This window comes from Camellia sinensis, chromosome 5 (genome assembly GCF_055761805.1).
Source record: "Camellia sinensis isolate YWXY chromosome 5, ASM5576180v1, whole genome shotgun sequence".
Taxonomy (NCBI): domain Eukaryota; kingdom Viridiplantae; phylum Streptophyta; class Magnoliopsida; order Ericales; family Theaceae; genus Camellia; species Camellia sinensis.
The window spans coordinates 23,043,087-23,054,931 of NC_138965.1; positions in this window are offsets into that span (position 1 = coordinate 23,043,087).

The window sequence follows — 11,845 nt, forward strand, 5'->3', positions numbered from 1 at the left end:
ACCAAAGCTTCAGGCTCGAATTCTTCAGAATCCACCGAAGAACAACTCTCTCTTTCGTATAGCAAACAAAAACCTTTGATGTACTCTCTTTAAACCATGAGTTGAATACTCAATAAAACATCAAAGAAAAACTCCCAAAGTATCCCCAGATATAAACCCTAAAACCCAAAAAGAAGATCTGGAGTAGTAATCCTAAAATCTGACCCAACACGCGAATTTATAGAATCTGTCCCGCGATCTCCGCTCGAGCGCCCAACAGCCTGCTCGAGCGGCTTCAGCAAAATATGCGCGTGATATAACAGAGGTCCGCTCGAGCGCCAGAAATCCCGCTCGAGCGCGAAATCACACATCTCAGTACTTTTGCAGACGACCAAAACTGCTGGAACCAGGGATTCTCCGCTCGAGCGGGGGAATGTCCGCTCGAGCGGACAGGCAACTTGGAATGCATTTTTGCATTTTGCAGCTCGATCCCCGTCATAATCAGCGAAGTGGCAATCTTGAAAGTATTACCATCACAAACTTCTCTGAAAGGCTTGATTCAGGTTGGATTCGCATCTAACAACTCATAGCCTCACTGAAATAAAAGTGCGAAAAGAAATACAACTGAAAGGAGTTTTGTCAAACGGGATTACCAAGAATAAAACCTAACAAGGGCCAAAAGAACCCTGATTGCAGAAAATGTCCCTCCTGCCTAGCTTAATTCAGCGAAATATTGAATCGGCTATAGGCCTTTAAAATCTATGTGTGGAAGAGAAAACATTCTCATTTTCTAATTTATTTCCTTTGTGTGATTAGACTGAATATTCCCTTTATTTGCTTGAAAAATTATCTAATGTGTAATTCTCATTATTGAAGATCCATCACGGTCGAGAAATTATAAACAAATGACTACTTATAGTGCATTGTTTAATGGATAAATTACAGATCAATTTTATGTGATGAACTTAAATATATATATATATATATATATGTATATATAAATTTTGTATATTTTTTAATGCACCAATAAGTTTTAAAATATTTATTTTGCTCCAACATTTTTTAAGAATATCAATAGGTAAAAAAAGACTTATAGATAAATAAGTCTAACCAATAGGATATGTCCGTAAATCTCCTTGTTTTTTTTTTTTTTTGTTCGACAACAAAAAGAAAATTAGTGAAAAATAAGAATAAATAAGAGTACAAATCTCACATGGATCTCCATACCACTATCATCCCTACAATGATATCCGAATTGTTCATCTCAAAGCCAAAAAATAAAAATGAATTTTGTAAAAAAATAATTTAATTGGACATCACTAGACATACGAACAAATTATATTTTATTTTTAAATATACGACAACTGTGTATGAGTTTAAACTTAAACTGTCTAATTTATATATAAAAAAAAATACGTTCCGTTCATCAATTTATTGATAGCCGACAAAATTAATATTTTATACAAATTATAATCACCACGAGATTTACAAAATGGTCAATTTGGATTGTTGTCGTTCTAGAGTGGGACTCAAAAAATGAAGTATGAAAGAATATGAATGATAATAATATGGAGACGAGCTATTCCCACAATCAGGGGTTGTTTGGTATGTTTTCATTGTTCATTTTATTTCCAATGTTCTCAAGAGGGGGAAAAAAAATGATGGGTGTTTTTGTGTGTGTGTGTGTGTGTGTATGTGTGAAAATAGTTTTTGAAAAGAAAAATACTTGGTGGCCCAAATTTGTGTGGCCCGAATGATTCGAATGTGTCAAAACGACGTCCTTCCAAAACGACGTTGTTTTGATGCATTCGAATCATTCAAGTCATAAATTTTCGAGCAAAAAAGCATTACTGTTTTGAAAATTCACATAACAACTTAAAATTGTTTTCTAAAAACAATATCTTTCAATTCTTTTTATTTTTTCATAAAAAATAAAAACAAAAATAAAACCAAACATAGTTTTAATAACAATAAAAATCTCCCATTGACGTGTTTTGCTTGATTATTTTTGCAAAATTTATTTATGGATTGTTTGGCATTATTTTCATTTTTTATGTTTTACTAGTTTATTTTTGTTTTTCATGTTTTAAAAAATAAAATAATGAAAAATTCAAAAGCACCTATAATTTTTATATAAATTTCTTTTATTTTGTGTAAAAATCTGTAAATTAATAGTTATATTTTGTTGTCATCTTTACATTATTTTGGTTTGGAGGAGTCAATTTCATAGATTTTAGCTGGATAAATTAGACTGACCAAAGGTTTGAAAACAAATTCGGCTTGCAAATTTGATATAATTATGTGGGATTTGACAATTACTATTTTAGTTATATTTTTTGTGTTTTTAATTTTCTTTTTTAAAAGATGATGTGTTTGGTAATTATTAAAATATTTAATATAGAAAATTTTGTAAGATTTTTCAAAATTTTACTTTTTGGTGAAATGTAAAATTTGAGTGATTTTTGAAAAAAAAAATGATTATAAATCAATGATAAACTTTATAAATATTAAAAATTAAAATCATAAATTTTTCCATATTTTGTAATTATTTTTGAAAAGTTGAATTGAAATGTAATTTTGCCTTTAATATATATATATATATATATTGTTAAATTAAATAAGGGTCATTTTTTGATAAATCTTCTTTTTAAGTGTTTTATTCCATCTAATCCACATTTTTTTTGAGTATTTCATTAAGTCGTATTTAATGTAATATGACCAAATCATCATTTCTAATTTTGTACACATAGTTCTATTTTGAAACTATACATAACAATAGTCCCTCATTTTATGGAGAAAATCTCTCTCTCATTCTATAGAGAAAATATTTCTCTTATTCCATGGAGAAATCTCTTCGTTATTCTAAGAAGAAAATCTCAAATTATGAATTTTGAACTTTTTTATAATTTGAAAATTTTAAAAATAACACAGCAAAAAATCTGAATAAAAATCAAAATATAATGCGAATGTTCACAGTAAACAATAAACATACAACTAACTTTTGAAAAATCAAAACTTATACTAAAGTACAATGTGAATATTCACAATAACAAATATACAACTAACCTTCAAAAAAATAAAATTCATACAAAAATACAATATGAATGTTCACAATTTATAATTAACATACAACTAGTTTTGAAAAAAATAACACATATCAATATAAACATTTACACACAGCTACATAAAAATATAAAACAAATTTGAAAAAAGTGAAAATCAACTATTTCAATTGTTCAATGGAAACAAAAATAATTGTTCAACTAACAAGCATAGTAACAAAAACAACAAATATACAATTAACTTTCAAAAAAATAAAACTTATACTAAAATACAATGTGAATGTTCACAATTTACAATTAATATACAACTATAAAAAAAAAAAGAAAAAAAAAACTTATTCTAATGTAAACATTCACACTGCAACGTGAAAACCTAAAATAAAATTAAAAAAAAAGTGAAAATCGACTATTTTAATTGTTCAATGGTAACAACAATGATTATTCAACCAACAAGCATAGTAAAAAAAAAAAATTAAAAAAATTTCAAAAAAAAAAACTCATACCAAAATACAATGTAAATGTTCACAATTTGCAATTAACATACAACTAACCTTAGAAAAACTAAATTCATACCAATGTACATTCACACTGCAACATGAAACAAAATTGGAAAAAAAAAATAACTATTTCAATTGTTTAATAGTAACAAAAAATGATTGTTTAAACAACAAATATAGTAACAAATAACCAATAATATGTCAACATTCACATCTTGCAAAATATATAATTATGTCCATATTTATATTTCAACACTTATTTCTCAGACTTTCAAACAATGTAAAAAACAATTTAAAATGTGAACATTCATACTGATTGACAAAAATAAAAACAATGATTGCAATAGAATTAGAAATCCAAAAAAAAACTCAATTACTCCAAAAAAAAAAAAATAAATAAATAAAATCACCCACATCCTTATCTTCATCATTATCTTTATCATTATCACTATCATTAATAATCTATGCAATTTCACAATTCTACTAATCCAAATCATCAAAGATGATTGCGCATGGGCAGAACAACTACTGGTAAATTTGGAAGAAGCTAACCACTAATCAGAATCCTTCTCTACTGTGAGGATGTATTTTCTGAATACCAACACGTGGCATGGTGATGCCGACGTGTCAGCCGAGGTGCCACGTGTCCTGGTGTAGTTATGCCGAGGTTACCTAGGCAAGGCCGAGGTGATCTCCGAAGATATCGGAATCCGAGATAAGCGGATAAGGGACAAGAGTCCTAGGGTAAAGAGAAGACTTTGCTAAGATAAAGATAAAGATAAAGCTCTTAGGGGGTTTATCTTTATCCCTTGAAGAGTCCAAAGTTAACATTGAATTGGAATCCATAGAAGTCAGACTTCTAGTGGGACTTGGATTTAGTAAACTATAAAAGAGAGGCACCCCCGTGGGTCTAAGGTATGCAGTTTTATATTCAAACTTGTGAGTTTAGCACTTGATTATCTTTGAGAGATATACTGACTTGATCGTCGGAGTGCCCCCGGGTGGAAGAGCCACCGCCGGAGCCTTTTCTTTCTGTTACAGGTCAGTCAGGTGCCATCTATTTTGCCAGTACTCTCCAGCTGGTTACTAAGCGGGCAGTGTGGTCGGAAAATCACCCACACAATTTGGCACCGTCTGTGGGAATCTTTGAAAAATAGATGGCCAGTGACGGACAGAGGGAAAACATTAGGGGCGACACTCCTGCTAGGAGTGGCAGACCAATTGATCTTGACGTTGAAGAAGACAACCACAGTATAGAAAATCATGACCAGGGTCACGGAGAGAAAGACGTCGGCCAGGAGGGCGGCACTTCGAAGCGAACAGACCAAAGCAAGTATTATAACGAAGATAACCTTCAGGTATGGAGGGATAGGTGCCTACGGAGAGATGAGGAAGTAAAAGACTTGGCAAACAAGTTGGCAGACCTACAGTCAGTGGTCAACTTCATGATGCAAAACAATGTTATGCAGCCACCATACCCGCTGCAAGATACGCCGATGCCGGCAATTAATACCCAGAAGGGAGGAAGGAAAGCAATCCTCGAAGCCCCTCAGCACACCAGGAGTGGAAGACACTCACCCCGACCTTCCAGGGAAGACAGACGAGAGCAGCCAAGGCAAGAAGAATCCCGAAGGACACATCGAATGAAGGATCCAAGGCCCAAAGAACATCGGCATGTTCAAGGGCAGGCACTCTGCTTTGACACAACCCATGGAGAAAGATCGAAACGGGCCCACCACGAGGCCGAAAGTAGTGTGCCAAAAAGATTGAAGTCCAGAGATAGCCGAGCTCCAGGTAGGAGTAAGGAAGACTTGAGGGATTACCTCAAAAGGAGGCAGCAGAATGTTGAAGCCGAGGTGACATCCCCAGTTAAGCCGAGAACACCGTTCTCGGTGGAACTGGACAAATTTGAAGCACCAAAAAGATTCAGTATGCCAAGGTTCCAAATTTATGATGGCAAGTTAGATCCCAACTTTCATGTTGGACTATACCTGAACTCAATGGCATTATACAGTGGGAACGAGCCGTTGCTCTGCAAAGTATTTCCCTCATCCTTTGGGGAAATTGCATCTGATTGGTTCCATAAACTACTGAAGGGAAGCGTAAAGACATGGGACGGCCTGGCCGAGATGTTTGTGGCCAGATTTGTAACAAACAAACTATAGCCCTTGAGGGTCAACGCCCTGATGGCTTTAAGAATCACCAAGGAAGAAGGCCTTAGGGCCTACGCGAAGAGGTACTACGAGGTGTTCAATCGAATACCCGAATGCAACCAAGAAGTGGCGGTCGTGTCTTTCAAGAACAGCCTGAAAGATGACTACCCACTACGGAAGTCTCTGGCAAAAACATTGCCAAAAAGCATGGAGGAACTCATGGCGAGAATCGAGAAGTACGCCAGAGCCGAGGAAGATACATCGGGAAACAAAGAGATGAAACAGGAGAAGGGAAACGGCTCGCCGAAGCGAGGCCGAGGTACCAACGGGCCGACCAAACAAGAAACAGAATTGAAGGGTAAACAGGCAGTGACGACAGTGTTCCGAATCCCTATCCACAAAGCCCTGGACCAAATACGTAATCAACCCTATTTCAGGGCACCGGCAAAAGCACCAGGGGAATTTATGGAAAGAAACGTTGGTAGGCGCTGTGCTTACCATAGTGAAGAAGGACACCCAACTCAGGGTTGCAGAGCCTTAAAAGCACACTTAGAAGACCTAGTAAGGCAAGGCCATCTGAGGGACCTTGTTGATGAGGCCAGGACAAGAGAAGAACAGGCAAGATTGCCTCAAGCACCAGCAGCACCGCCTCCCCCAGCACAGCAACCACAGGCAGGAGGACCAAGGGTGGTTAACGTAATCCACTCAAAGGTGAATGAAAGCGACATTCGGGAAGAAACCCAAAGAGTAAAACACCTGCAGCACGTGAACCAGGTCGGATACAAAAGGCCTTGGCCTGAAGAATGCCAAGGACCGATGATAACTTTCACTGAAGCCGACCTAGAGTTGGTACAACATCCGCATAATGATGCCTTAGTAGTATCCCTCCAGGTTGGGGAATGCCAAGTGAAACGCATCCTGATAGATCAAGGCAGCTCTTGTGACATCATGTACGTCAGATGTTACAAGGAGCTAGGCCTTCACCCTGACGACCTGAAACAATCCAGCAACCCTATGGTCGGCTTCAATGGAACGCCAACATGGCCACTGGACGCAGCAAGTGTGGAAGTACAAGCTGGTACTAAAAAGATTAAGACAGAATTTATGGTGATTGACACACCCTCGCCATATAACATCATCTTGGGAAGACCATGGTTGCATGCAATGGGGGCAACACTGCATCAACTACTACGGTTCCCAACAGAGCATGGGATTGAAGAAGTCAGAGGAGATCAACTGCAGGCAAAAACTTGCTCCATGGCAGCAATGAAGACTACTTGCAGCATTCGAAAGCCAAAAGAGGCAGAGATTGAAGACGAGGACATGGAGGTCCTAGAAGATGTTGGCAAGGAGCCAACCGAAAAGAGTGAAGAGACACCAAAGAAAATCCTTGTCCAGGAGAACGACGAAGAACGCTTCTTTCTTCTCGGCTCAGGCTTAGCCGAAGAAGAGGAAAGAGAACTGGAAGATTTTTTGAGAGCCAACAATGAGGTGTTCGCCTGGACACCTTACGAGATGCCTGGAATTGACCCCGAGGTCACTTGCCACAGACTGAATGTCGACAGGTCGGCAAAACCTGTGATTCAACGAGCCAGAAGACCGACGTTAATGCACGTCGAAGCAGTAGAAGAAGAAGTAGATAGACTTCTGGAGGCCAGGGCCATCTGAGAAGTTCATTACCCAATTTGGCTATCCAACACAGTAGTGGTAAAGAAGAAGAACGGCAAATGGAGGGTTTGTGTAGATTTTACCAACCTCAACAAAGCCTGCCCCAAAGACAGCTTTCCTCTGCCCAAGATTGACCAGCTCGTAGACGCTACTTCAGGGCATGAAAGGATGAGTTTTCTGGATGCATACAGGGGGTACCACCAGATTGCCATGTACCCTCCAGACGAGGAGAAAACCGCGTTCATCACCCCTAAAGGCCTGTACTGTTACAAGGTAATGCCTTTTGGGTTAAAAAACGCAGGAGCAACTTACCAAAGGTTAGTAACAAAAATGTTCAAGCACTTGATTGGCAAAATGGTAGAAGTCTACATCGATGACATGGTCGTGAAGACCAAGGAATCTAAGGGTCATCTTGCCAACCTGAAAAAGGTCTTTAATATACTCAAAACATACCGGCTCTGACTCAACGCATCGAAGTGCGCGTTTGGCGTTGGATCAGGTAAGTTTTTAGGGTATCTGGTAACGAGAAAGGGCATTGAGGCCAGCCCAGACAAAATCAAGGCCATCATAGAGCTACAGAGCCCGACGTCGGCAAAACAGGTTCAAATACTTACTGGAAGGGCCGCAGCCCTCAATAGGTTCATCAGCAGAAGCTCAGATAAATGCAAACCCTTCTTCAACTTGGTGAAAAAAGCCACAGACTTTCTGTGGACAGAATAATGCGAAGCCGCTTTAACCGACCTAAAGAAGTACTTGACCACAACTCTGGTTCTTTCCAATCTAGAACCAGGGGAAAAACTGTTTTTGTACTTGGCAGTTTCAGAACATGCAGTAAGTGCAGTACTAATCCGAGAAGAAAAAAGGGAGCAAAAAGCTGTTTATTATGTTAGTAAAACTTTGGCCAATGCAGAAACAAGGTATCTACCACTGGAGAAATTAATGCTAGCCTTAGTAATGACTTCAAAGAAGTTGAACCATTACTTTCAGGCGCACAAGATTGTGGTCCTAACAGAGCACCCACTGAAGTCCTTATTGCAACAAGGAGACTTAACATGGAGGATAGCAAGATGGGCAGTAGCCCTAGGCCAGTATGACCTGGAGTTCAGGCCAAGAACAGCAATTAAAGGCCAAGTTTTGGCCGACTTCGTGGCAGAATTTACACCCGAAACCATTGAACATCGGGCTCCGTTGAGCGAGGATGAGCATTGTCCCAGCAAGCAAAAGGAATCCCAGCCTAAGGCAAAAGAACAAAGGAAGGAAAAACTCAGACCCTGCAGCATCTACATCGGCGATTCATTCAGACTGTTCGTCTATGGAAGTTCGAACCGACAAGGAGCGGGGGCAGGAGTACTGCTGATATCTCCAGATGGAGAAATAATAGAATAGTCCATCCGTTTGGGTTTCAAGGCCTCAAACAATGAAGCGGAATACGAAGCATTAATTGCAGGGCTAAAACTGGCAGCAGCAGCAGAAGCAGATGAGGTAATAGTTTTTTGTGATTCACAACTTTTTGTTAACCAGTCCACAGGTGAATTTGCAACCAGGGACGAAAGGATGTCGGCATATGCAAAAGAGGTCATCAGATTGGCAGCCCTATTTCAAAATTGCCGACTACTCCAAGTCAGCCGAGATGACAACACCCACGTTGACGCGTTGGCGTACCTGGCAAGTTCAATGCAGACTGGAAAAACAAGGACAATTATGATCGACTATATGTCGGGCCCGAGCATAGAACCAAAGAGCACAGAACAGGAAACAATGTGTGTGGACATGGGGCCAAGCTGGATGGATGCAATTGTTGCATTCCTGAAAGAAGGAAAGCTGCCAGAAGATCATAAGGAGGCACACAAAGTCAAACTGAAATCGGCAAGATTCTGTTTAGCAGCAGATGGACACCTCTACAGAAGGTCCTTCACAGGACCCCTTTTAAGGTGCGTACACCCTTTACAGGTTGAAGATTTTCTATATGAAATTCATGAAGAAATTTGTGGAAGCCACGCTGGGGGCAGATCATTAGCCCACAGGGCCATTACCCAGGGGTATTGGTGGCCCTACATGCAAAAGGATGCTGAAGCCTACGTAAAGAAGTGTGAACAATGCCAAAGGTTCACACCTTTGATACATCAGCCAGCTGCTGACCTGAACCCAGTATCCAGCCCTTGGTCGTTTGCCCAATGGGGCATGGACCTTGTTGGGCAACTTCCCTAGGCAACTGGGCAGAGAAAATACTTGCTAGTAGCAACAGATTACTTTACGAAGTGGATAAAGGCAGAGCCTCTTGCCAAAATTCGAGATGTGGACGTCAAGAACTTTATATGGAGAAACATTATCACCAGATTTGGGATTCCAAGAGCAATAGTTGCCAGCAACGGAACACAGTTTGACAGCAAACTCATCGAGAACTTTTGTGCGAAATTCAAGATCAGAAATTACTTTTCAACACTAAGTTTTTCCCAAAGCAATGGGCAAGCAGAAGCATCCAACAAAGTAATTTTGGATGGAATAAAAAAGAGGCTGCAGGCAGCAAAAGGAAAGTGGGTAGACGAGTTGCCCAACGTACTTTGGGCATATCGGACTACGCCGAGAAGATCAACAGGGGAATCCCCCTTTGCCATGGCATATGGCACAAAAGCAGTCATCCCATTGGAGATCGGCATCCCAGGGATCAGAACCCAGGGAGTAGAGAATGGCACCAACGATATAATCTTAGCTCGAGATCTGGATCTTTTGGAAGAACGAAGAGAGAAAGCTGCAATTTAGCTCGCAGTATACCAGCAACAGCTTGCCAGAGCTTACAACAAGAAGGTCAATCCAAGAGATTTTCAAGTCGGCGACCTAGTCCTGAGAAAAGTTGTCGGCAACATGAAAGATCCCAGAGAGGGCAAGCTTGGCCCAAACTGGGAAGGACCCTACAGAATTACTTCGGTATTAGGCAATGGAGCTTATCGGCTTGAAGATAATGAGGGCAAAGCATTGCCAAGACCTTGGAACACTTGTAATTTGAAATTCTTCTATCATTAGATGTGCAGAATCTTTGGCCGATGTCATCAATAAAATCTTTTCCCTTTTTCTTTAAAACACATACGATTGATAAAGTTACATATTGGTGTTTTTTTTTTTGAAACATGAATAATGAGAACCCAAGAAGAATTCAGGTTCACATTGGGGGCAGAGAAAAGCCAGAGATTATTCCTTAATTCACTTGTTGAAATTTGCAGCAATTTACAAGCTAGAATTAAGCTGATTCCTTATCTTCACTTGTTGAAATTTGTAGCAATTTACAAGTCGAAGTTAAGCTGAGATTATTCCTTAATTCACTTGTTGAAATTTGTAGCAATTTACAAGTTGGAATTAAGCTGATTCCTTATCTTCACTTGTTGAAATTTGTAGCAATTTACAAGTCTAAGTTAAGCTGAGATTATTCCTTAATTCACTTATTGAAATTTGTAGCAATTTACAAGTTGGAATTAAGCTGATTTCTTATCTTCACTTGTTGAAATTTGTAGCAATTTACAAGTCGAAGTTAAACCGAGATTATTCCTTAATTCACTTATTGAAATTTGTAGCAATTTACAAGTTGGAATTAAGCTGATTCCTTATCTTCACTTGTTGAAATTTGTAGCAATTTATAAGTCGAAGTTAAGCCGAGATTATTCCTTAATTCACTTGTTGAAATTTGTAGCAATTTACAAGTTGGAATTAAGCTGATTTCTTATCTTCACTTGTTGAAATTTGTAGCAATTTACAAGTCGAAGTTAAGCCGAGATTATTCCTTAATTCACTTGTTGAAATTTGTAGCAATTTACAAGTTGGAATTAAGCTGATTCCTTATCTTCACTTGTTGAAATTTGTAGCAATTTACAAGTTGAAGTTAAACCGAGATTACTGTTTCTCTTCGCTTGTTGAAATTTGTAGCAATTTACAAGTCGAAGTGAAACTGAGGTTATAGTTTACACACTTATAACAATCTACAAGTTGGTCCAACCAAAGAAGATGCTTAACACTTGTTGAAATTTGTAGCAATTTACAAGATAATGTTAAGCCGACATATGACCATCTGTTAAAATTTGCAGTAATTTACAGGTTAAGGTAAAAGCTAGGGATATTGTTTAAACACTTGTTGAAATTTGTAGCACTTTACAAGTAGATCATTGTTATAACTTGAGAAAAAATTACAGTCTATGTTAACACTTGTTGAAATTTGCAGCAATTTACAAGTAGGATTAGACCGAGATCACTGTTTAAATACTTGTTGAAACTTGGAAAAAAGTTTGCAAAGTTGACATTGAATAGTATATGCTTTACACCTGTTGAAATTTATGAAAAGTTTGCAGATCAGTATCTTACCGAAGTAAAGCTTATAGTTATTGCACCCGAGGTATGTAACCCCGAGAAGATTGCACAAGGAAGAAAAGAAGTATGTAAATCATGCAAAATATTATAAGTATGGAAACCACGCAGAAGCAATCAAAGAAAAGACAGAGAT